The sequence below is a fragment of the Alexandromys fortis genome, unplaced genomic scaffold (genome assembly GCF_014885135.2).
Source record: "Alexandromys fortis isolate MF-2015 unplaced genomic scaffold, M_Fortis_MF-2015_v1.1 scaffold_260, whole genome shotgun sequence".
Taxonomy (NCBI): Eukaryota; Metazoa; Chordata; class Mammalia; order Rodentia; family Cricetidae; genus Alexandromys; species Alexandromys fortis.
This window is the reverse complement of record NW_026068136.1, coordinates 1,577,917-1,603,178: the sequence shown is the minus strand read 5'-3', so window position 1 is coordinate 1,603,178 and position 25,262 is coordinate 1,577,917.

Here is a 25,262-nt window from a genome sequence, read left to right as displayed (position 1 = left end):
CATATTCAAGGCATGTTACAATACTAAACAACCCCATCAGGTGGCTACCTCATTCCACAAACACCTTTAAGACCATAGGTTGCAAAACACCATTATCTTGGTTACCACGTTCTGTGCTTTTGGTCACGGGCCTGTACCATGCTTCTGGCAACAGTCCAGATCACCATGCAATCAATGGGTCCAGTCTAGGTGGGTTTAACCTATGCACTATGATATAAGTAAAAACAGTTCTGTGAGGGAACAGAAGGTATGTGACTTTTGAAGACATTGATAGTCTGTGTTTCAAATAGCAAATTCTGTTTTTGCTAGAAAGCAGCCATGGACAACTCTTAAATAAAGCTGCCTGTGTTTCAATAAAATTTTAACCATAAAATTAAGCAATGGATCACACACAGCCTACAGTTTAAAGCAATTTCTACTACAGACTATAATTTCTGTGTGTAGTTTCTCAGCAACTCCTCCAAATCCAGTACTGATAAGTACATTAGCAATTATTTTTTTAATGTTTCATTCATTTTATATACCAACTACAGTTCTCCCTCTCTCCCCTCCTCCCAATCTCTACCTCTCCCCTCCCCCACTTTCCCCTAACCCATTCCCCATCCACTCCTGAAGGGGTAAGGCCTCCCTATGGGGAGTCACAAAGCCTAGCACATTAAGTTGAGGCAGGACCAAGGCCCTCCCTGCTGCATCAAGGCTGAACAAGGCATCCCACCATAGCGAATGGGCTCCAAAAACCTAGCTCATGCACCAAGGATAGATCCTGGTCCTACTGCCAAGGCCCTCAAACAGACCAAGCTACACAGTATGTTAGCAAATGTGATGAAGCAGCCAACAATGAGAGAACAGATTCTAAAATCCAGTTCTAACTGGCTTCTGGGAACTAGCCCTACAGCAACCTGGCTTGGAACCCTTAAAAATAGACTGAAATGAACCTGGGTAAGAATATCACGGATGTGGTTCCAGAACAAAAGAGTAAAAGAATAAGGAAAGGAGGAAGTTACAAAATTTCTCCTGGCCAGCAGTGGTGGCCCACACCTTTAGTCCCAGCACTCAGGAGGCCAAGGCAGGTGAATCTCTGTGAACCTGAGGTCAGCCTGGTCTACAAAATGAGTTCCAGGACAGCCAAGGCAACACAGAGAAAACCTAGCTTCAAACAAAGAAGAAGGAAGCGAATCAGCAAACCGAAAGTGAACGGTGTGTTTTCTGTCACTCTAGGGCCACCCGGGAACACTGTGATGAGACGGAAGGAGAGTGTTCTTTTTTTGTTTTTAATTATTTATTAAAGATTTCTGTCTCTTCCCCACCGCCGCCTCCCATTTCCCTCCCCCTCCCCCAATCAAGTCCTCCTCCCTCGCAAGCCCAAAGAGCAATCAGGGTTTCCTGCCCTGTGGGAAGTCAAAGGACCACCCACCTCCACCCAGGTCTAATAAGGTGAGCATCCAAACTGCCTAGGCTCCCACAAAGCCAATAGGTGCAGTAGGATCAAAACCCATTGCCATTGTTCTTGAGGTCTCAGTAGTCCTCATTGTCTGCTATGTTCAGCGAGTCCGGTTTTATCCCAGGCTTTTTCAGACCCAGGCCACCTGGCCTTGGTGAGTTCCCGATAGAACATCCCCATTCTCTCAGTATGTGGGTGCACCCCTCACGGTCCTGAGTTCCTTGCTCGTGCTCTCTCTCCTTCTGCTCCTGATTTGGACCTTGAGGTTTCAGTCCGGTGCTCCAATGTGGGTCTCTGTCTCTGTCTCCTTTCATCGCCTGATGAAGGTTAATATTCCGGAGGATGCCTGACAAAGGACTGATCTCCAAAATATATAAAGAACTCAAGAAACTAGACAGTAAAAGGCTAATCAACCCAATTATAAAATGGGGCACTGAGCTGAACAGAGAATTCTCAACAGAAGAAGTTCAAATGGCCGTAAGACACTTAAGGAAATGCTCAACTTCCTTAGCGATCAGGGAAATGCAAATCAAGACAACTTTAAGATACCATCTTACACCTGTCAGAATGGCGAAAATCAAAAACACCAATGATAGCCTTTGCTGGAGAGGTTGTGGAGAAAGGGGTACACTCATCCATTGCTGGTGGGAATGCAAACTTGTGCAACCACTTTGGAAAGCAGTGTGGTGGTTTCTCAGAAAATTCGGGATCAACCTACCCCTGGACCCAGCAATACCACTCTTGGGAATATACCCAAGAAAGGCCTTATCATACAACAAAAGTATATGCTCTACTATGTTCATAGCAGCATTGTTTGTAATAGCCAGAACCTGGAAACAACCTAGATGCCCTTCAATGGAAGAATGGATGAAGAAAGTATGGAATATATACATATTAGAGTACTACTCAGCAGTAAAAAACAATGACTTCTTGAATTTTGCATTCAAATGGATGGAAATAGAAAACACTATTCTGAGTGAGGTAAGCCAGACCCAAAAAGAGGAACATGGGATGTACTCACTCATATTTGGTTTCTAGCCATAAACAAAGGACATTGAACCTATAATTAGTGATCCTAGAGAAGCTAAATAAGGAAAACCCAAAGAAAAACATATAGGCATCCTCCTAAGGAGAGTGTTCTTAACACAAGCCCACAGAAACGTGAGCCCAAGTCTCCAACTGGTGGGTTTCTAGGCTCATGGGCCTCTATATTGAAAACTCAGGCAATCAGCAGACTGTAGGCAAAAGGTGCACAAAAGCCTGAGGTGACTCAGACCAGAGACTTCTGAAGGACCCAGGCCCAGAGAGTTTGCAGTGCAGAACAGATGCTATGGTAGGGACAGGAAGGTTTGCTGCTCTTGGGGGTGATGGGGAGAAACAGAACAGTCTTCAGTACAAACATATAAGTAATACATTCTTTCATAACATAGGAATGCAGCTCGCTGTGACTAATGCCTTGTGGTTCTCTCTAGTATAATAAAATATAATAATGTCTATGGAGCTTGCCTGAAAACTATTTTAAGCTATTTCTGAAGCAAAGCCTTGGACAATATGCTGATATCCTGACCAAAGGAGACCCTTCTCCAGGTCAGAGCCTCAGTCTTCAGCAAGCAAGGAGTCGGGGTTCCATACGTGTGGTTGCAGGCAGCCTCACAGAACTGAGAGGAGCCTCAGCTCAAGCCAAAGGCATCATGGCTACAAGGCTTATCCTATTTGTGGGATCAGAGTTTGGGACAAGATTGGATGGAAAATGTTGTGACTGGAGGCTCTAATTGCTGGGGTAGCGGCGAATTCTGGAAGGTTTCTAGAAGGCCTCTCCCTTACTGTCTTTTTCCAGGTTTCTACTCCCAAGCTGTCCACAGTGTCAGAGACACCTGAAGTGTCAGAAGGTAAAAATTAGGAGCCTACACCTCTGAAGTTATGTCTGGCATCCCCTTAGTTCAATAATATTTTTAGACTTGGGTTGAAAATTTAACAATTATTTCATTCCCAGTCTGGGGCTGCTTCTGCGTGTGAGGTCACAGGATTCCTAGGTCTGTGAGTAAGAAAGTTCTGGATCAGAATCAACACAGAAAGAGCCTGTTTGTTCTTTATGTAAAGCGCGGGGCACCTGGAACTGGAATTTACTCACGGGGAAGAAAATCAGGCTGTGGTAATCTCACCTTCAATCCAAGCATAATTCCAGATTAGGCTATCAGGCTACAGGAAATCTTGGTTCAAAAATAAAAAATGAATAAACAAACAAGTGTCAATCATAAATCACTACTTATACTAGTTGCAACAATTCTGTCTTCTTCCAGATATGTTTGTTCAGAAGGATTGTGGCAATGCCCAGTGGTGAACTCAGAACGCTCTAGTCTTGTGTTACCCACAGCCACTGACAAACCTTTTTCTTTGGTCAATAGTCTTCCATCTTTCAATGGATCTATTCGCCTCATTGTTGTTGTTCCATTTAGAGTCAATATCCAGAGACAAGCAGGCAACTAACTGTGAATCTCCTTGCCTGGAGGAAATGACTTATCAGGGAAAAAAAAGCTATGACATATTTTTAATATTATGTAGAGGCACCACAATTTTAAGTCATCCACTCACTTGGCAAGGAAGGGAGAGCCTAACTCAGGAGGTGGGTATCACTGGTTGGAATGGTTGCTACAACAAAGGGGCAAACACCGGTCGTCACAAGTAACCAAGGTGTGCCGCTGAGTTCATTTGACCGAAAAATCCCTGGAGTAAATCACTGATCATCCGACTTTTTTGTGTATAAAATACTCAGAATTCTTATTTTCTATCTCTTCCAGGGAATATTATCTCTCTTCATTTGTTTTTTTTTTTTCAATCGAGTTTCTAGGATATAGCAACAACTCAGACACACATTATCAGATCTGAGATCTTCTTTGAAAAACAGATAATTGCTGGCACTGGCATTAGAAGATTTTCAAGTTGTTCAGACCGGGAGAGAACTTTTCAAGTCACCGTGTATGACTTCTATTACTCAATTGCTCTAGAGATCTATTCTGTTACAAATAGAACTTAAAACTCAACAAATATAGAAAGATTTATGCACCTATTTTGTCAAAGTCTTCACACTGGGTACTGTGGAGAGTGTCTTTCTCTAAGATCGAGGACATTACTGCTTACTGAAGATATATAGGTCAACATTTGACCTACCGAGTGGCTCATGATAGGTAACTCTCCTGAAGACATTCTACTGAAATATTTTGAGATAAATTGCGCAAAGAAGTGAGTATTTGAAGATGTCACTGAACAGTAGATGGTATTTTAGTGGGCAGGAGTGGCATCCTGAATGGGAGAGACACCAAATAATCCTAAAAGCATCTGTGGCAAGGAAAGATCAGTTGTTTTCACCAGAATAGTAACAAGATGGGATATGCACTCATGCATGGCCACCCTCTGAAATACAGCGGCAAAGACTCCAGCTCAAACAGCAGCTGCCATAGGTATGGGGAAGCAATAGACCATTACGGTTAATTACAAATAAGAATGAGCTCAGGACAAAACTATTTGATGAGGATGAAATCTTTCATTTCCTATTCATTGCCATAATGCATCCTTCAGTTTAAAAATGTCTTCTTGGAAGAAACTGTAAAATCCTGTTGTCACCTCACCTGATCCTTCTGAAAAGTTCTGTACTTTTTAAACAGTAAATGGCCAATGGGAAATGAAAAGAGACATTTGAGCACAAACCAATAATTAATTACAGAAGGATAAGGTAATTAGTCTACTCAGGTTTCTAAAGTCAGTTATGGCATGCACAGTTGAAGCTGACTCTAATAGTTTGTACATACAGCCCCAGATACTTACTTTTCTCCCACTGCTATGTAAACACCGCTGGTAAAATTTTAACTGTGGAAATGCCTCTTGAAGGGGGCAGTTCTAAGCCTCTGGTAATGGGACCTATAGCATTATTGCTGATCACTTAGACAGCATCTTACAAACTAACTTGTTCATTTTTTCATCTCTGACACAAAAGCGGAAGAACCTAAACTCATGTATCTAGGTTCCCCTGAAGACACCTATGAAAATGTTCCATCTTTCTGGCCAACATAACCGGAACAGAAGTCAGCTAGACAACTTCTAGATAACTTTCATTTGCTTATAAAAGAAGTTGTCACAGTCAGAACTGTCTCTTGAAGACTTGTACATGTGCCTGGTCTCTGAAATATAGTAGGTATTGTATGAAAATAAAGGTCAAGAGAATTTCAGAGACATAAATTGCCTATCTGCAAGCTACTGAACCAATACTAATTTCCTCATACCTCTTGCTACATAATAACCATTTTAAAATCAAAGTCACTGTTGACTGGGTTTTCTGTTATGCATAGTTAAAAGCCCTAACAACAAAAAAATAGATATTAGAATCAATTGACAATTTCTACTTAAATATATTTTACCTTCAGTGTGAAAATCAGAAGGGAGTGGGAGTAATATATACTTAGATATTGTGTTGTTCAATTGCTCTATATCAAATATTCTTTCCTCTCATTGGAATAATCTGAAGTTATCACAAGGACAATGGAATCCTAGAGCAACCCTAAAATAAGACATGACAGTCAGTGGAATAGAACAGATAATCCAGAAATAAGCTTGCACATGGATGGTCAACTGGTCTACTTTCTAGTTCACTGGCTTGCACATGGATGGTCAACTGGTCTACCTTCTAGTTCACTGGCTTGCACATGGATGGTCAACTGGTCTACCTTCTAGTTCACTGGCTTGCACATGGATGGTCAACTGGTCTACCTTCTAGTTCACTGGCTTGCACATGGATGGTCAACTGGTCTACCTTCTAGTTCACTGGCTTGCACATGGATGGTCAACTGGTCTACCTTCTAGTTCACTGGCTTGCACATGGATGGTCAACTGGTCTACCTTCTAGTTCACTGGCTTGCACATGGATGGTCAACTGGTCTACCTTCTAGTTCACTGGCTTGCACATGGATGGTCAACTGGTCTACCTTCTAGTTCACTGGCTTGCACATGGATGGTCAACTGGTCTACCTTCTAGTTCACTGGCTTGCACATGGATGGTCAACTGGTCTACCTTCTAGTTCACTGGCTTGCACATGGATGGTCAACTGGTCTACCTTCTAGTTCACTGGCTTGCACATGGATGGTCAACTGGTCTACCTTCTAGTTCACTGGCTTGCACATGGATGGTCAACTGGTCTACCTTCTAGTTCACTGGCTTGCCTTTTGATGGATCCGTTCTGCAGTTGCCTCTCTGAGTTCATAAATTCAGTCACAGTATTCTCCTGTGCTGTGACGGCGTTAAGCACAACTCCCTGTTTGGTAATAAACCTGCCGTATACTTTTGCATCGCTGACCTGATCCTGGCAAGCATCTTGGTGACCACTATTTTCAAATCCCTATCAGGTAACCCACATACATTTCACTAGGGTTGGTTTCTGGACATGTATTTTCAGGGACAACAATTTCTTCAGTCCTGTCAGATTGACCTCATGTAGAAAGAACGCATCAACCAGTCCAAGCACCACAAGGTCTGTGTTTATCCACGCTGTCATCTGTTCTTAGTAACTGCCAGTAGACGAGGAGATGGCCAGCCCTATCAGGATACTGGCTCAGGTGAAGCAGAAGCCAGGTCTCTAAGTGTGATTACTGGTCAAGGCGTTCTCTGCATTCTACGCTCAGGGTAGGATAGGTGTTTATCTACTTCCTACTCTGGCTATATTAGGCTAGGGGGAATATCTGTGGCAAAGGTATGCATCGGTTCCCACTAGCTCCTCACCAGTCTTGATGAGGTTTCAGCCATACGTGAAATCCAGTGAATGGTCACCTCTGCGTTTTTGAGATCTAAGGAGTCTCAGGCACGTAGACCTTAACTCTCTGAGCTAGGAGGTAAGGAGGTCACCTCTCGGGTGGGAGTAGTACAAACTGTGATGCCTGACAAGAATCATCAAGCCTGACTTTACTGTTGCAAAAACATGAGGTGAAGCTTAGGAAACGTGGAGCCCCTGCTCAGACTCCCAGAGGTCTCTTTTCTTGTCTCCCCAAAGGAGTCAGTTACAAGATAGGCTCTCAAGAAGACCCTTTAGAGTTTTTTTTATAACTTTTTTTTTTTAATTTATTAAAGATTTCTGTCTCTTCCCCACCTCTGCCTCCCCTTTCCCTCCCCCTCCCCCAATCAAGTCCCCCTCCCTCGTCAGCCCAAAGAGCAATCAGGGTTCTCTGCCCTGTGGGAAGTCCAAGACCCTTTAGAGTTTTACCTCTGAGGTCAAACTGGGATCTTGGCTGCTCAGCTTTGTGCCCATAGAACTTCCTTGTGGTCAAACTCAGGGAAATGGTTGTTCAACTCTTTATCCCTAGTGCTTCGTTGTGGTCTAGCCCAGGGAAGATCTTATAAACTCATTCAAAACCATCTCTTAGGGATAGTTCTGTAGAGATTTGTATCTGGTCCCCTTTACCTCCAGAGCTGGGATATTTTTCAGAACAATGCCTCTAGTGCACACTATAAAAATTGGGGAACCCAGTACTAGTACTTGAAACACTTTCCTGGAGGAATTTGTAGACCTGGATTTATCTCTGGGAGGCATAGGGAAGAATTCACAGGAAGGGCTGAGTCTTCATTCAGGATTGAAGTTACCTAGAGATTTTTGGTTTTAGTGATTTCTTCACTTAAACTAGGTAGAAGTTTAATTCTCAGCAGCAAGTGGTACATGTGCATGCCCCTCTGGTGAGAGTACATGGGACTGGGCATACACGTGCAAGTGTATACACATACTAGTGCACACACACATGTAAGTGCATACACGTGTGCGGGAGAATTGTCTGTATTCTGTCAATCATGTTTTAAACAAATGCTGATTGTCCAGGCAGGAAGTATAGGTGGGAAAACCAGACAGAAAAGTGAAAATAATGCAATGAGAATAGGAGAATTCTGGGAAGGAGGAAGTTTATTCCTCCCACTCCTGCCCAGACCACTGAAGCAACAGGATGTGATCTGCCCCACTGAAAAAGGTACTGAGCCATATGGCTAACATAGATCAAAAAAATGGGTTAATCAAGATGTGAAAGTTAGCCAATGAGAGGCTAGAGCTAATGGGCCAACTAGCTTATAATTTTTTTATTTAACCTTCATTTTTTTTCTTTATTCATTAGTGTAGTTAATCACAATATTACCATATCTAGCCTAAAACATATTCTTTTTTGTAATATAATTGTTTTTATTGAAAAAAAATTTCTGCCTCCTCCCCGCCTCCCATTTCCCTCTCCGTCTCCCTTTTCCCTCCCCCTCCTCCCACTCTTCTCCCCCTCCCCCCACTCCTCTCCCCCTCCCTCTCCAGTCTGAAGGGCAGTCAGGGTTCCCTGCCCTGTGGAAAGTCCAAAGTCCTCCCCCCTCCATCCTGGTCTAGGAAGGTGAACATCCAAACTGGCTAGGCTCCCACAAAGCCAGAACATGAAGTAGGATCAAAACCCAGTGCCATTGTCCTTGGCTTCTCGGCAGCCCTCATTGTCTGCCATATTCAGAGAGTCCAGTTTTATCCCATGCTTTTTCAGTCACAGTCCAGCTGGCCACCTCATTTTCGATAAAGAAACTAGCTTATAATTTATGGAGACCTATGTGTGATTTTCTTTGGGGCTTTCTGGCTGTGGGGTACCCAGGCGGGACAGAAACCCCAACAAGCCAGCCCTCATGTTTCACACATGCATGCCCCTCTGGTGAGAGTACATGGGACTATGCTTTTTAGTACTCACTATGCACTATGCCTGGGGTGTTTAACCTCAGGAGGCATTTTAAATTAATGACATTATTATTGTTATTATTATATATTACTACTACTATGATGGTGACGTCTCACTTATCCCAGGCTGTCTTCAAACTCACTACGTAGCTGAAGCCGTTTTTGAGCTGCTAATATTTCCGTTTCATCCTTTAAAGTGTTAGGATGATTGACACGGCTCAGCACACCAGTGACTCTTTGTACCATGGTCTCAGAAGAATCATGATGTCCAGTCCTATCTGCTCCCAAAGCCAGAACACTTAGGATATAGTCCCTCAGGTGGGTTGTAGATGTTGGGGTATGTGGTGTATGGACAGACTCCTGAAATCAATGGTCCTGTATTTGTTTCTTGGAGGTGCTGAAGAAGGAGGTTCAGGAAGGGTTTGGCTCCCATTCAGGTGTCCACACTCCAGGAAATCTAGTATTTGTGCTATTAATGCCCAGTACAGTTTTGTTAGAGGCCCTGCTGCCAGTCAGCACTGGGGAAAGGCATATAGGGAAAGTGCTGGGTGAAATGGAGGCTGAGCTTTTAAAGCCCTTCTCTACATCCTAAGACCGTGTGGTCTCAAGAAGATCCTGTACACCTCTTGAAAATCACCCTCATAACATGTGCTTAATCTGTTCCAAATGAAGTAAAACTCCTTCCAGAAGGGACTCAATTTACAGGAGTCATACAGGGGAGAAAGCTCAAAGTGCAAAACTCACTTTAAGGATCATGAAATCTATAGTTCCCTGAGCAGCAAGTGTGGTGAAGGCTGGTTCCAGGCTCAGTGATCAGCAGCCCAGTGGGAAAACCTCTGTCATGCAGAACCTGGAGACTTGAAAACTAGCTCAGCTCTTCCCTGACCCCAACATGTAAGACCCCTAGAAGATCTTGCTCAGCCAAAGAAAATGAGCTACTTGAGTTCAGTAACTTTGTCTACCTGTTCAAGTTGACTGCTCCCTCACCTGCCCAGTGCAACCGTGTCTCTTGACTTGTTCCTCACTTCCTTAAAGAGAACTGACTGATGCATGAGCATTTATTCAGTGTGTCTGCCAGTAGCTAATACTCCCCATCTTCTTGTTACATTATACAGGCAACATTTCACTGCCTACATGTCACCCAGCAACTAACTCCTATGTGAAATGGATACCAATATCCACAGAAATTTCATTCATAATCCTGAAGAGATGGGGAAAGATCCAAATGTCTTTAAAATCTCATCAGATCCAGGAGTTCTTTACTTAACCAACAGAATATTTCTCAGAAACTGATGTGGGATTCCCTCTGTATGTTGTGAATATATTTTATTACCATTGGTTAATAAAGAAGCTTCTTTGGCCTGTGGCAGGGCAGAATAGAGTTAGGCAGGAAAATCAAATTGAATGGTGAGAAAAAGAAGGTGGAGTCAGACAGACACCATGTAGCTGCAGAAGGAGAAAGATGCTAGAACCTTACTAGTACTACAAGCCTCATGGTAAAATATAAAATAATATAAATGAGCTAATTTCAGATATAAGAACTAGCTAGGAATATGCCTAAGCCATTGACCAAACAGTGTTGTAATTAATATAGTTTCCATGTGATTATTCGGGTCTGGGTGGCCGGGAAACAAAAGTACAATCTCCATCAAAAAGGAACAGCAGACAACAGACTATTGATACCCTACAATTGGGTGATGCCCACACTCATTATGCTTCATGAATAAGCCACACATTTACATACATGAACACATATATACATATACCACATATACACAAACACAAAAATATCCTCAACAACCTGAGGAAGGTTTCCGAATAACTACTCAGAGGCTTATATTAATTGTAAATGCTTGGCCAATGGCTCAGGGTTATTATTAGCTAGCTCTTATATTTAAATTACCTATATTTTTAATCTATCCTTTGTCATGTGGTTTGTGGCTTGTTATGTCACTTTTTACATGTCTTGCTTCCTCTGAGGCTGGCTGGTGTCTCCCAGACTCCACCCTTCTTCTCCTGTGACTCTGCTTAGATTTCCCACCTGGCTCTATCCTGCCTTGCCATACGCCAAAGTAGATTTATTTATCAACCAATGACAGCAACACATTCGCAGCCTACAGAAAGACCATCTCACAGCATGGACACTTATTTCAAAGAGATGTTCAAGTGGTCAATAAACGTACGGGAAATGCTGTGCCTTGTTGGAAGCCAGGAAAGGATTTCAAAAGGGCTGAACCCCCAAAGACTTGTGCTTACACCTCTAGATGTTCTAGTCATAGCAGCTCCCAGCTGGACAGTCCAGAGTCCAGTGTCAGGCTATAGACTGCCTTGTCCTCACAATGTGCCACTACTTAGCATTGTGCTTGTGGGTCATGTATGGGAAATTTATGAAGGCGCAAAACTATCCTACAAAAAAAAATCCATAGAGTGGTAACCTCAGCGAGTGAGTGGAGGGTAACAGGGCAGGGAGAACAAGAGGGGCTGCAGGTGATGGGAATGGTCTCGACATCAGCCATGCGTTCATTAGCCCTGCTCAGACATGAGGATCTTCACGGGTCACTGTGTCTAACCTACACCCCGTCTCGGTTTAATATATTTACTTAAAAAAAAAGACACCAAATTGGGATCTTGCTCTTCTGCTAGGTGTGGCTAACATTCCCTCTGTAAAGAGCAATTAGGGGACAACAAGAAATTTTATCTGTTTCAGCTGCTGCCATGTTCATTCAGAGCTGTGCCCAGGAAAAGTTGGGTTTCTATAAGCAAATATTTGTAGACTATTATTTGGGTTGCTCGGGAGTCTTATGCCATCTGGGATCCATGCCTAAAAAGCCAAAGGCAGGCAGAGAAAAAGAGGGAGGGAGGGAGGGAGGGAGGGAGGGAGGGAGGGAGGGAGGGAAGAGAAAGATAGAAAGGACTTGAAACACTAGGACCATTACAGTATATGACACGAAATTTGTCCTACACCAAGTTTTCTGATAACATAAGATGGGGGATTTTACTTCTCCGCTGATTGATTTCAGTTGCTCTCAGACCTGCAACATTGGCTTCATACATTTGTTGACAAGATTGAAGGCTGTTATAAATATAAAATGTTACAGGTAGAGGAAATATCATCCATGCAAACTTAAAACACCCAATAATAACTATTTGTCCTAAGATAGCCCGTTTTCTTGGAACAGTATCGCAAATTACACAATTCAGATCTTGTGTGGAGAGATAAGGAAGTTGGGTAATTTCATTCCCTTGAATTTACAAGTTTGCTGGATACTTTTGGTGTCCAACCATCAGAACACTTCACCTGCTTCAACCCTGACGTCTCCTGCAGTGGCAATCACCCCAGGTTGTACCACCCAGGGAATGGCGGCCATTGTTCAACCCTGTGACCCAGAATCATTTACGATGGCACCTGACGGGAACATAGAGGTGTGTGATAGGACGTGTCCTGTGATCTCCAGCACTGTCTGACACACAGGCTCCTGGCTCACTTCTGATGCTGGCCAAAGACATCTGGAAAGGGAAATATCGAATGGTCCCTATTTTCCAAGAATTCAAGCAAGGTGGAACATTTCCGAATGGAGGCTGGATGTTATTCCTGAAATCTGGGCCACATAAGGTTAGAGGCATATTGATTTTCAGTTTCAGGATGAATTGGCCATCTTTGGCCTTTCAGGAAAACAACCACAATTTTAGGTGATGAGGAACAGATGGTACAATCTGAAGCCTCAACTAGAAAGCTCCAAGCAGACTTAATTGTCAAGGTAGCCGCAACCACTATGTCCTGCCGCAGATTGACGGAAGAATGGCAAATGCTTTCATGTGGTGAGGATGAGTCCAGCTGCTTCACAGGGGCATAGAGTCGGAGCAATCACACTTGCCACATTCCAGGGCGGCCTCAAGCCTGAGCAATTTTGTGTTGGAATCAGGTTCAAGGAGAAAAAAAAATATTTTTAAAAGTTTTATTAGAAGAATTCCTTTGAGATAATATCCACACCTAGCCGACCTGAAAGGACAGGGTGGATCTGCCTTGGTGAGGTCTTCTGTCCACCCCCTCTTCTGTTCTGCAGAAGACCGCTTCATCTCTTTTGGTAGCTTGTTTCAAACCACAGCCCCAAAGTTATGTCCTTCTAATGAAAACATGACTTCCTGTAGGGATGAAGGAGGCCAATAAGAGTCAGTCAGCTACTGAAACTTAGAGGGTTCGGCAAATGTACAAGGCTGGCACAGATAGCTAAGCTCATGAGGACCCTTCCTGATGTTACATAAGCAGGAAGTCATCCTTAGGAAAGCGCAAACTCCTGGGTGGAGCTGCCTGTAGTGTGAAAGCACCAGGGATCATCTTCCAGAAGTTATCAACCATGCTAGGAAGGGAAGTGTGGGTGATATAACCACCTGAGATCCACTTGTGTGCCTTGTGAGTAGCCCTTCAAGCATGGTCCTCTAAGCAAACAAATTAAGCTTAACAGTTCACCAAGAGAGACTCGGGAGAAGCCATTTCTTTAGTCTGTCATTGGTGCCCTGTGTGCAGGGATTCGATACTGGCTCTTATCTCCCTAGGAAATGTATGTGTATTATTATATGTGCATAAATTCACACTAAGGAACCAGTAAGAATGGGCTACTTGTCATACAGAAAAACAATGCTTAAGTTTGGTACATGTAACAATTATTAATGGTTGAATTTCAGGCATAAATGACAGGTTGGAAAGATATATTCTGCTCAAAGTAGGCTGTTCTTATACTAATGGCCTCCCTTTGAGCATCCTTCCTTCTATAAGTAGTGATGAAATACAGGTCAAGTCTCTTGCCTTCAAAGAGTTTAAGTGCTGGAGAGTTACAATATATAGATAAATAATTTTTTCAACTGTTGATACACATTGTTTCAAAGAAATATATACATGCCCCCCAGATGTTTAGGGAATGGAAATAGGACTTCTAAATAAAGGGTCCATAGAAGACTTAATAAGTAAATCTTAGGATAAGGACGACAATCTAATATGGGTCCCCATCAGAGGATGTGCCAACTTATTAGGCTTCTGCAGAACATTGACAAAAAGAAACGACAATTCTGGTATAAGCCACAATTCCCTATGAGTTTTTTCCCCTTCAGTCCTGTTGATTGATCTGGGGACATCATGCCCACTAGGCAGGTGTCTTCCATGGGCTCACACCCCAGTCTTCCTGTTCTCTCTCTTCCCATAAAGCTCAAAAGAGACTGGGAGCAAGAGCTCCGAAGAAACCGGGAGCAAGCTGTGCCTGTGTGCTGCCTGAGTTACATTGTGCCTGTGTGCTGCCTGAGTTACATTGTGTCTGTGTGCTGCCTGAGTTATGCTGTGTCTATGCACTGCATGAGTTTCATTGTAATGGCAGCAGCTGCCCTGGGAGACTCTTGCTTTGTTTGGCTTTCTTTCCCCTTGTTGCAATAAGATTAAATTCTGTCCACTCCTGCTGGAGTCTTCTGGCACTTTGCTTTATTTCTTTAATAAAGTAAAAACCATTGCGCATAACTGCAGCCTCAACAGAATCTCCAGGGGTTATCCCCCCAACACTCCTGCTTCCAAGCATTTCTGAGCTTATTTCCATAACAAAGTGTTTCAGCAACATCTGTGTATCTGTGGAGGACGCACTTCAAGTCCTCAGCAAAGCCCCAAATAGTAGATAACACCAAACTATGTATGGTATGGTTTTTCCCCTATAAATTAATACTTAGGATAAAATTGGATTTATAAATTAGGTATAATATGAAGTTACCGATGATGTCGCATTGATTGTAGCAGCCTCAACCTATATTTTTTTCATTTTCATAGAAAAGATGAACCATTACTCTCTCTGTGGTGTGCCTGAATGCGTGGCACCCACACGCTTGCACTAATGTTGAACAAGCCATATGACCAAGATGCTTCCATGTAACTAATGGGAGGGTAACATGCGCAACACGGATACACTGAACAAGGGAGGAGTCACACACCAGACAACATGGAAAAGAACAATAGCTTTTTATCATACTGTGCAGAAAAAGCATGCCATATAAAATTTATAAATTGTTTAGTTCTGGAATTTTTCAAGAATTTTTAGACCATGGTTGACAATGGTTACCTAAAACTATAGAAAATTAAAGTACAGGTGAATGGGAAGAGAACCATACAGGTGACATTCACGGTTTCATGAACTAGCAACTTTGAGTAATCTGATCTTTACATAGACGTATGGAAATTAATTTACAATTAGTATCACTATTCATACTTAATTGATTACCTTAAATTATTAGCTCTAACTTTTTAAATATGGATCTATCTGTGTGGCAAGAATTTAGAAATGTTTCCCCTCCCCACATTGATACAGAAATATAGGAAAATCTCTTGAGAAAGTCATTATCATTGGTATTACTAGGACCTCTGGAAACTTCCATGAATCACGATATGTAAGACCGCTCTGAAGGAAGAACTCATTTGCTGTTTTTTAAAGGACCACTCCCAGGATATGTGAGTCCTCCTGGCCCACACATGAGGGCCCCGCAAGCCAGGATGGGTGCAGGTGGACAGGAAGGAAAACAATTGGCACTGGCATCAGACACTCACTAGATGTTTGACCTTTGGAGAGTGACCTCATTTCTCCGAATCTCAGCTTTCTTGGGTGCAAAGTTGAGTCACTGGACTGTGAATCACGAACACATCACCCAGCGGCAGGTGATGCACTTTATGTACACATTCAGAGATGTTTTTCACTTTGTGGAAGAAAAATAGGATGGGCTAAGCATGTCTCTGATGAAAGGAGTCAACCCTTGCCTTTTCAGAGGACTCACAAACGACCAGGTCTTGTTTCCTCTCTTCAGCAGTATTCAGTGCTCCACCAAAAATGCTGTTTACTTACCTCTTATCTTCATTGATCCTTTAAAATTATTAATAAACATTCAAAGTTTTATGACATGTTTCTAGAGGCTTCTATCTTTTGGGACAACTTTCCTTTCTTTTCTTTTTGCTGTTGTTTTGTGTTTTGAGAAAGGGTTTCTCTGTGTAGCCCTGGTCTTGCTTCCTGGAACTTGTTCCGTAGACCAAACTCAGAGATGCACCAGCCTCTGCCTCTGCCTCCTGAGTGCTGGTATTAAAGGCACGCACCACCACAAGATAGAAACTTGGCTTCAGACTTGCCTGAACCAATTCACTAGGTTGGTTTGGACTCTCCCTTCCCCTCTCTGATGAATGTCAGCTGATAACCATGTCTACAATGTTCCCTCCTACTGACATGTCATACATGTGCCAAAATGCAGTCATATGCTTCCAAATCTATATTTATTATATCATAAGAACTTAATGGCACAGTCAAAACATGGATAAAGCATGGATGAGAAAATAAAGCTAGTATTTCTGTGAAAATGACATGTTTAAAGCAGTCTCCATGAATACAAATGGCAATGAATACCACAGTTACTTAAATGGAGACAGATAAATGTAAACAAATTAAGATAAATAATAATAACAATAATAATTTTAAGTTCTTTTTTTCATGGCAAAGAAATAACTAGGAGGTGGACAATAAGGTATCATTGGTTAATGGAGGAACTTCCTACGGGGAACCCACCTCTCTCTTTAAAAGAAAAAAAATACTATGTGTGAAGATTCATTTGTGTGTTTAGGTTAACATAAAATACCCAAGTTCACCCATGTTAACAGTTAACTAATCAATTATAATTTCAATATGCTTAGGTTTTGAATTTTTGGCATCAAGACCTACATGCTGAGCAACCAAAACCATAGTATTCGGCACAACTGAAAAATAAGTTTATGTAGAGATCATACGGAATGAACATATTCTTTGAAATTAGTGGTCATCATGTTGAAGGGCCTGTATTTCTAACCTTCTGAGGTCTGTTCTGTAGGTTTTTACTTCCTGTTAGCTGCACTGCCTCGGTCGTGGTTAGCCTTATCACTGTCATGAACAAAATTGTTTTGATAGAAAGCAACCAATTAATTAATCACTAAGATTTATTTATCTAACTTAAAATGCTATGGTTGAACTGTTTAATGTTAATTAACTGGACACTGACCATATTCTACCATCTTAGATACTATTACCCTCTACTCAACGCTTTACAATATCAGGAGGCGGCCACTTCTAATAAGAAATATCATAAAATAGGAAGCAGAGGATCTGGGCTTTCCCCTTCAGGAGTTTCAGTTGAAATCAAAGCATAAAGCAAAGGTTTTGGATAGATATGCACAACATAAATGTTTAATTCACCCCTGTCTTTTCTGTTAAAACGCCGAGTTGCTATTCTCTTGGTCACTGCTCACTTAAAGCTACGAGGAAAACACTGTGTCTTACATGAGAAGTTACTGCCTCTTTCGCAGCACGTAAGCAGATGCTTGACGAGCTTGTGGTGTCCTCAGCTGAGGCGGAGCTGCCAGGAGGGTTAAGCAGCAGCATCTGGTCACCTAGCTTTTCTAACGTTACCCTCTGGGATTTGAACTTTGAGTTTCATTCTGTGCTCCATGCTGAACTGATTTTCACGAAGGGTACAAGATCTATGCCTAAGTCCATTTCTGGTCAGTCGTTGCAGAACGTTTTGTTGAGAAAAGCTCCATTTTCCTCCTCTGCTGCTCTTGTCAAAGACCCATGACTATCCTTGTGGTGTAGCCCTGGCTTTCTAGTTTGTTCCGTTTAACTTTGTCTGTTGCTTCATTCTTCCTTGATTACCACAGTGTCTCATCTGGGCTTCTGGAACAAATAACTATAGCCAAAGGAGTGTCAACAAAGCATGTTAATTTTTCAAAGTTCTGGAAATCGGAGAAAATGAAGGTCAGAGAGAGGGCCAACTAGTGTCTGGTGAGGGTCTTTCTTTCAGTCTGAAGATAGCCAGCCCTTCTGCTGTATCCCACACAGTGGAGTAAAAAAGTCACCTTTTCCATGTCTCTTTTCTTTAAAATAGTTTACTGTTTACATATTATGGTATGAATAGTTAAGATACACAAGGAACAATATAAGTTTACAAATTACAAGTAATATTTTAGCACCATGTTTGTGCGCTATGAAGGACAAACTTCATAGACACAGTCCTGTCAAATTCACCCCTCTCCACCTCCCTTTCCCTCCCACCTCTACTCTCATGTACTATTTTTAAAGCTAGATTCTGCACGTGAGAGAAACATGTACTATCCTCCTTCCTAGTTCTGGCTTGCTTTATGTGTAATGGGATGACTTCCAGTTGTGCCCCTTTTCTCGAAGGAGGGTTTCAGACGTATGACATGATCACTACTCAAAGGTTCCACCTCCGGATACCATCGTCTTGGGAAGGATGCTTAACGTAGGTGTTATAGAGGACACAGCCGATCACCACAGCTGCAGGGCACAGCCTCGCTAGGCAACAGAAGTCCCCCCCCAACTCTGCTCTTTGATATTGACTCCGCTGCTCTCAGTCTCTTGTCTTTTCAGCATCGCGCCTCTCTGCCCGTGATCCTGAACTATCTCTCTGTCTATTCAGTTTTCCTTTGATTTCATTCATCACAAGTTTGTGATTTTCTTCATAAAGATCTTGTATTTATTTTAATAGTTTTATTTCTAAATATTACATTTGGCAAGCACCAATATAAACAGTAATGCTTTTAGTGGGCTTTTCACTTGTTTATTTCTGGTAAAACGTTACTTTAAAAAGATTTTATTATTGCTATACATAATACACAATACAATATCAGACCCAGTGGAAACACCCAGAAGATCATGACAGAAAGCCCTTGCTTTTGATATATCTACCTAAATGCCATAATATTTTCTATTTATTTCTGGAAACTGAGTTTATGAGATTCTAACTATGAACTAATAAGATATTGATATGAATTGCTGTAGTCTGTCAATATTCTGATCATAAGAATTCTATTGACAGCTAATGATTTTCAAGAAATTCTTTCAATTTTGACAAACTTGTTTCGGGCTATAAAGAAGAAGGTTTGAGGAAGAGAAAGCAGAACATAGCTTTGGAGATATCAAGACAAGGGGTTGTTCTGGGGCTAGATGTTCTGGCATCCTTGGCTATCTGCCCTTTCTCTGTGGATACGCAACAGCATCCCTTCACTTGAACCAAAAGCTAGCGGGGACCTACGCTACTTATCACACACAAGGGACAGATGCAGGAGCTGAGCTGGGTGGATAAACACAGAGGCTACCAGAAGGGCTGTGACTGTCTGTCATGAACCTACTAGAGACCTCTGACAAAACCAGAGAAGCTAGTTACTTGAAGGGAAACTGTTCACAGTGAGTCTTCTGCTGCAGTGTGGTGTAAGTTCTTTCAGAATGTGACAACATTGTCAGAAAACAACAGGGGCAACCAGCTTGGTTACAGAGTGAGTCACCAGAGCTTTGTGACAGATGTTAAAAAAAAAGTACTTGCAAAAGAAATGGTTGGAATTTAAAGTTACGTAAATAATATACAATGTGTTCTGTTATCTTGAACCTACTTACTACATAAATAAAGATGTTAAGGTCATATCTGATGCCAAACATGATTTTGTTGCCTTGGCACTTTGACGAGGGTATTTCTATGTTTCTGAGGTCCTCTACACTCATCTGGCGTCTGATCACGTGTAATTAGCAATTGGCGCACATCCTGATTTGGACATAATTCATTTCTGTATGTTTGCAGAAATTAGTTATTTTAGATTGTGTAGACGGTTCTTTAAGACCTAGCCCCAGGTGCGCAGTCAGCCACGCTTCCTCTACTCTGCCGCTGGCACCTTTTCTGCCTCTTCCAGAGCTGTCTTCACACACACTCCATGACAGTGTCCCTTGTGCAAAACCAGAAATCTTGTGAACTACCTGCCGGAGCTAACAAGCTGCACCAGGCAAGCACGGTTCTCATTAGGAACTCCGTGCTTCCTCTCCAGGACTGAAATGCTCTGAATTTAAAGTGATATTGGCAGGTTGGGGAGATGGCTTAGTCAGTCAGTAAAGTGCTTGCTAGGCGAGCATGGAAACCCATGCTGAGAATGATAGCCCATGTCTGTGGTCCCCCTGCATTCCGAGATGTCGCCCTGGGTCCCTAAAGAGGATATCTGATTTCTCTGCACTGCCTCGTGGGTTCATAGTTTACCTGCTGCCCAGCGTTTTAATCCAAGTGTTTTCAGGCTCTGGCCGGTGTGAGCTTGGGAAATGCTGTGTGTTGGTTGTCTCAGGCAGCAGAGCTGGCTGTGTGCTCCTCTGTCAGCTTTGTCTAGACCTCACAAGTTCAGCAGCTGGACCTCTGCACTTGTGGCCTGTGTGTCACTGAAGGTCATGCCTCCCCTTTAGGTTTTTGTTGTTTGCTTTTCATGGCGTTTCAGAGGAGAAGACACACACACAAAGTCCTCCACCTCTGCTTCTCTAATAGAAAATCCTCTTTAGCGCGGAGGATTCTGATGCGCACAGGACTGTCATACTGGAAACTTTGGGGTAGGGTTATCAGAGTAGTTAGCACATCCTGGCTGGTACTTAGACTCATACTAGACAGTTTGAACTTGTCCTATTCCTGCCTGAGTTGTATTTGGATCCAAGATTCAAAAGAACTTTGTAGGGTAGATGAAATTCTACAAAGTACCACTAGGTGTCCTCTGCCAATAATTCCCCAGGAACAGCCGAAATGCAGAAGGCAGCTTCGCCTGTTCAATGATGTCGTCACTTAGCCCCATCAGCTGAACTGGTCAAGAGCTGAACAATGCCTACACCCTCCTGTCACGGCTGCTAACACAGATTAAAAACTCCTCGGAAGAAAAAGAAAAGAACCATGTGCTCATTTTTCTAAGCAGAGCTCAGTGTTGTCACTAGTTAAACAGTACAGGTCTGCTTCATGTTGCCAGGATAACACACTGTGACGGAACTGGGAGTGAAGAACACACCGGATGGTGCCGACCCCGCTGTCCACATCTCTAATGGGCAGCTTTAAACCCCACCCCCAGAAAGGTTTGAACTACACCAAGGACACTGATCACTACAAAGCTGCCATGTCATTGACAAACAGTGGGCACTGGACACGGAGACCAGCTTCAGAGCCTCATGGAAGACACAAGGAGTATGATTGAGGTGGCCCATGGCGTTAGGAGGAGGGGAAGATGCCTATAAGTCTCCAACCCTAGTGTCTAGGGAACTGGGCTCAGCGAGGCCTCCTGAGGTGGAAGAAACTAAAGAGATGGAGGAAAGAAGACATTTGTGTCTGCTTCCAGTATGACAGTCCTGTGCGCATCAGAACCCTCCGCGCTAAAGAGGATTTTCTATTAGAGAAGCAGAGGTAGAGGACTTTGTGTGTGTGTCTCCTCCTCTGAAACGCCATGAAAAGCAAACAACAGAAACCTAAAGGGGAGGCATGACCTTCAGTGACACACAGGCCACAAGTGCAGAGGTCCAGCTGCTGAACTTGTGAGGTCTAGACAAAGCTGACAGAGGAGCTCACAGCCAGCTCTGCTGCCTGAGACAACCAACACACAGCATTTCCCAAGCTCACACCGGCCAGAGCCTGAAAACACTTGGATTAAAACGCTGGGCAGCAGGTAAACTATGAACCCACGAGGCAGTGCAGAGAAATCAGACATCCTCTTTAGGGACCCAGGGCGACATCTCGGAATGCAGGGGGACCACAGTGGAAGGGTTAAGTCTCAAGGGGATAAGTGTCTCTGCCTTGAGAGACAGAAGAAGGAAAGTGTTAGGAAGTGTGTGAGATCAGACAGGATAGACAGGTGCAGAGCAGAGACTGGGGAAGGGGCAGAGACTGGGGGAAGGGGCAGAGACTGGGGGAAGGGGCAGAGACTGGGGGAAGTGGGTATAAAGAAGAAATTTCACAAAGCAACGGTTCAGCTGGGGAGAACTGTGATGGTGCAACAGGGGAGGAAGGGAAATGGTTATGTTTGGATGAATGCAAAGCTGGGGCTTCAAATGCAATCCTCAGCCTCCCTTAACTGAGCTGTAAATGCGTGTATATACGTGTTTATAAGTGGCTGACTTCTCATGCATGTGTGTTTATAAGTATCTGACTTCTCTATGCATATATGTATATGTTTATAAGCAGCTGACATCTATTAAGTAGCTGCCTTCTCTTTGCATGTATGTGTATATTGCATAAATATACAGAGATAAATTAAACTGGTTTATTAAGGGGTCACAATTGAGATGGACAAACTCACAAACACAGATAGAAGATTAGCCGCAGCTGATCCTGCCCTGTCTCTCCACTGTCCTGAGTCTCCTCTCACGCTAAGCAAGAATCAGAGCAAGAGCACAGGCATGGTTCTTCTTGTACCTTATCAGTGGACAGGTAGCCCCTCAGACCACTCCTGAAGGGGTGGTACCCCAAAAGTTAATCGGCTGAATGAATTCCCACAACATTTATATATTTATAAGAAGTAGCAGCCTTCTCTTTAAATATGAGTAGTAGCTATGAAAAGCTAATGTGTAAAAATTATGCCCAAATGGGGCTTGCTGGATGACTTAGCGACTAAGAGCATGAGGAGCTGAGCTCAAATCCCCATCACCTATGTGGGGGGTGGGGGGAAGCTGGGCATGGCTGAGTGCGCTTGTATCCCAAGCATTGGGAGCCCACTAGCCAGTCAGTCCAACCTGAATGGTAAGATTATGGTCCAGGTGGCAGTGTGTGGGGAGTGGGAGTGGGGGGTCTCTGCGAACACCACGGCCAGCAGAATTTGATCCACAAGAGACAAGAATACAGTTTGGCTCAACATGGCTCAGTAGCCAGTGTTGGGTCAAACTTTAGACCTGGATGGAGGTGGGTGGTCCTTGGACTTCCCACAGGGCAGGGAACCCTGATTGCTCTTTGGGCTGATGAGGGAGGGGGACTTGATGGGGGAGGGAAATGGGAGACGGTAGCGGGGAGGAGGCAGAAATCATAAATAAATAAATAAATAAATAAATAAATAAATAAAGTCTGATCCCAAGTAGTTTAATTTAGACATAATTAAGCACAACACAATTTGGGGAAAAATCCCCTGGTGATAATTAACTCAATCCTGGTCACATAACAAAACTTAAGACATGACAACATCTAGACTCTTTGTAAAGTGCAAGCAGCATCTTCCATAAAGATCAGTTCTATAGGTTAACTGGTTTTAAACAAAAAGGCTCAAGATAAGGGCAAGGGGGAGGATCTGCCGTGGCCTGGGCACACAGACAGCATGGAAGTCACAGGGTATTAACCCCTTCCACTCCCAGCCTTCTGGGTGGGAAACACACCTGTCCTCTGAAGACACAATCCCGTGTGTTTTATATTCCTGGTTCTCCAGGCGCTTATCTGTACACCGGGCTTTTTCTTTCGGGCCACTATAGCATGATTAATAAAAAACCAGAGACAGAAATTGAAGCTCAACCTGAAGGTAAGAAAAGCAAAACAGTCACTCACTGTCTCTTACCTCTAGCTCAGTCTCAGAAGGAGACTGAGCCTGAGAACAGTCTCCTCCTGTCTTATATTTCTCTCTAGGGCTAGGATTAAAGGCGTGCACCACTACCACCAATTTCTACTGCAAACTAGTGTGGCTACTGGGATTAAAGGTGTGCGTCCCCACTGCCTGGTCTCTAAGGCTGATCAGTGCTGCTGTTTAACTCTCTAATCTTTAGGCAAGCCTTATTTATTAAAATACAAATGAAATAGCACAACAGGTCTAACCAGCTCCCAAAGAGAGCCTTATTAGTCACGAATGCCCGGCCTTATCTTAGCTCTTATTTTTTTTTAAATTTTTTTTTATTTTATTGAGAATAAGAAAAAAAAGTTTCCGCCTCCTCCCAGCCTCCCATTTCCCTCCCCCTCCCCCTCTTAGCTCTTATTTTAATCTGTTTCTATATATGTTTTGCCTTGGGGCTTCTTACCTTTATTTCTTTAAATCTTAATTTTTTTCTGTCTCTATGTCTGGCTTCTGGCCCTGGACATATCTTTCTCTTTCTCCTCATTCTCTTCTTTCACGTTCTTCTCGAGCCTAGCTTTCTCCTCTATTTGTTCTCTGTCTGCCAGCCCTGCCTATTCCTCTCCTGTCTAGCTATTGGCCGTTCAGCCTTTTATTAGACCAATCAGGTGCCTTAGGCAGGTAAGGTGAAACAGTAACACGTCTTAGATAATTAAATAAATTCAGGATGAACAAATGTAACACATCTTTACACAAATAAAGTAATATTCCACAGCACAAACAAATGTTACACATCTTTATATGGTTAAATATTCCACAACATATCTGTGAGCACAAGGTCATACTTGCCTCCCACAGGAGAGACCCTGCCTCAAGGCAGTAAGGTGGAAAATAACACAAGAGGACTCCCTGACATCCTGCCCTGGCCTCTGCACCCATAGACCCATGTGCATAGAACACACACACACACACACACAGAGGCAGAAAGACAGAGAAACACAGACAGTTCCGAGAGAGAGAGAGAGAGAGAGAGAGAGAGAGAGAGAGAGAATGCTAAAAAGTAAAAAATAATTCAAGACAAAATGTAAAAGTATACTCTATCCAAAGGAAATACAGGACTTTCCCTTGAAAACAGGTCAAGAATGCTCTGCTTGAGAGAGGAGAGATCTCACAACTTCTGTTTGATGGAGGAAGGTCATTGACTAATAAAGAAACTGCCTTGGCCCATTTTATTGGTTAGAACATAGGTGGGTGGAGTAAACAGAACAGAATGCTGGGAGGAAGAGGAAGTGAGCTCAGACTCGACAGCTCTGCTCTCTGGAGCAGAGGCCATGCTCCCCTCTCCCGGGCACACACGATGAAACTCTGACCCAGGATGGACATAGGCTAGAATCTTCCTGGTAAGCGTACCTTGGGATGCTACACACATTATTAGAAATGGGCTAGTCCAGGTGCGAGAGTTAGCCAAGAAAAGGCTAGATATAATGGGCCAAGCAGTGCTTAAAAGAATACAGTTTGTGTGTTGTTATTTCAGGTAAAGCTAGCCGGTGGCGGGAGCTGGGTGGCGGAATGCAACCTGCAGCTCCCTACAACAGTTGCGGCCATCACTACTACATGCCACCTGGCTTCAGAAGTCTGCAGATAGAGTTGAACATTTTGAATCTCCTCTCTCTCTCTCTCTCTCTCTCTCTCTCTCTCTCTCTCTCTCTCTCTCTCTCTCTCTCTCTCTCTCTCTCTC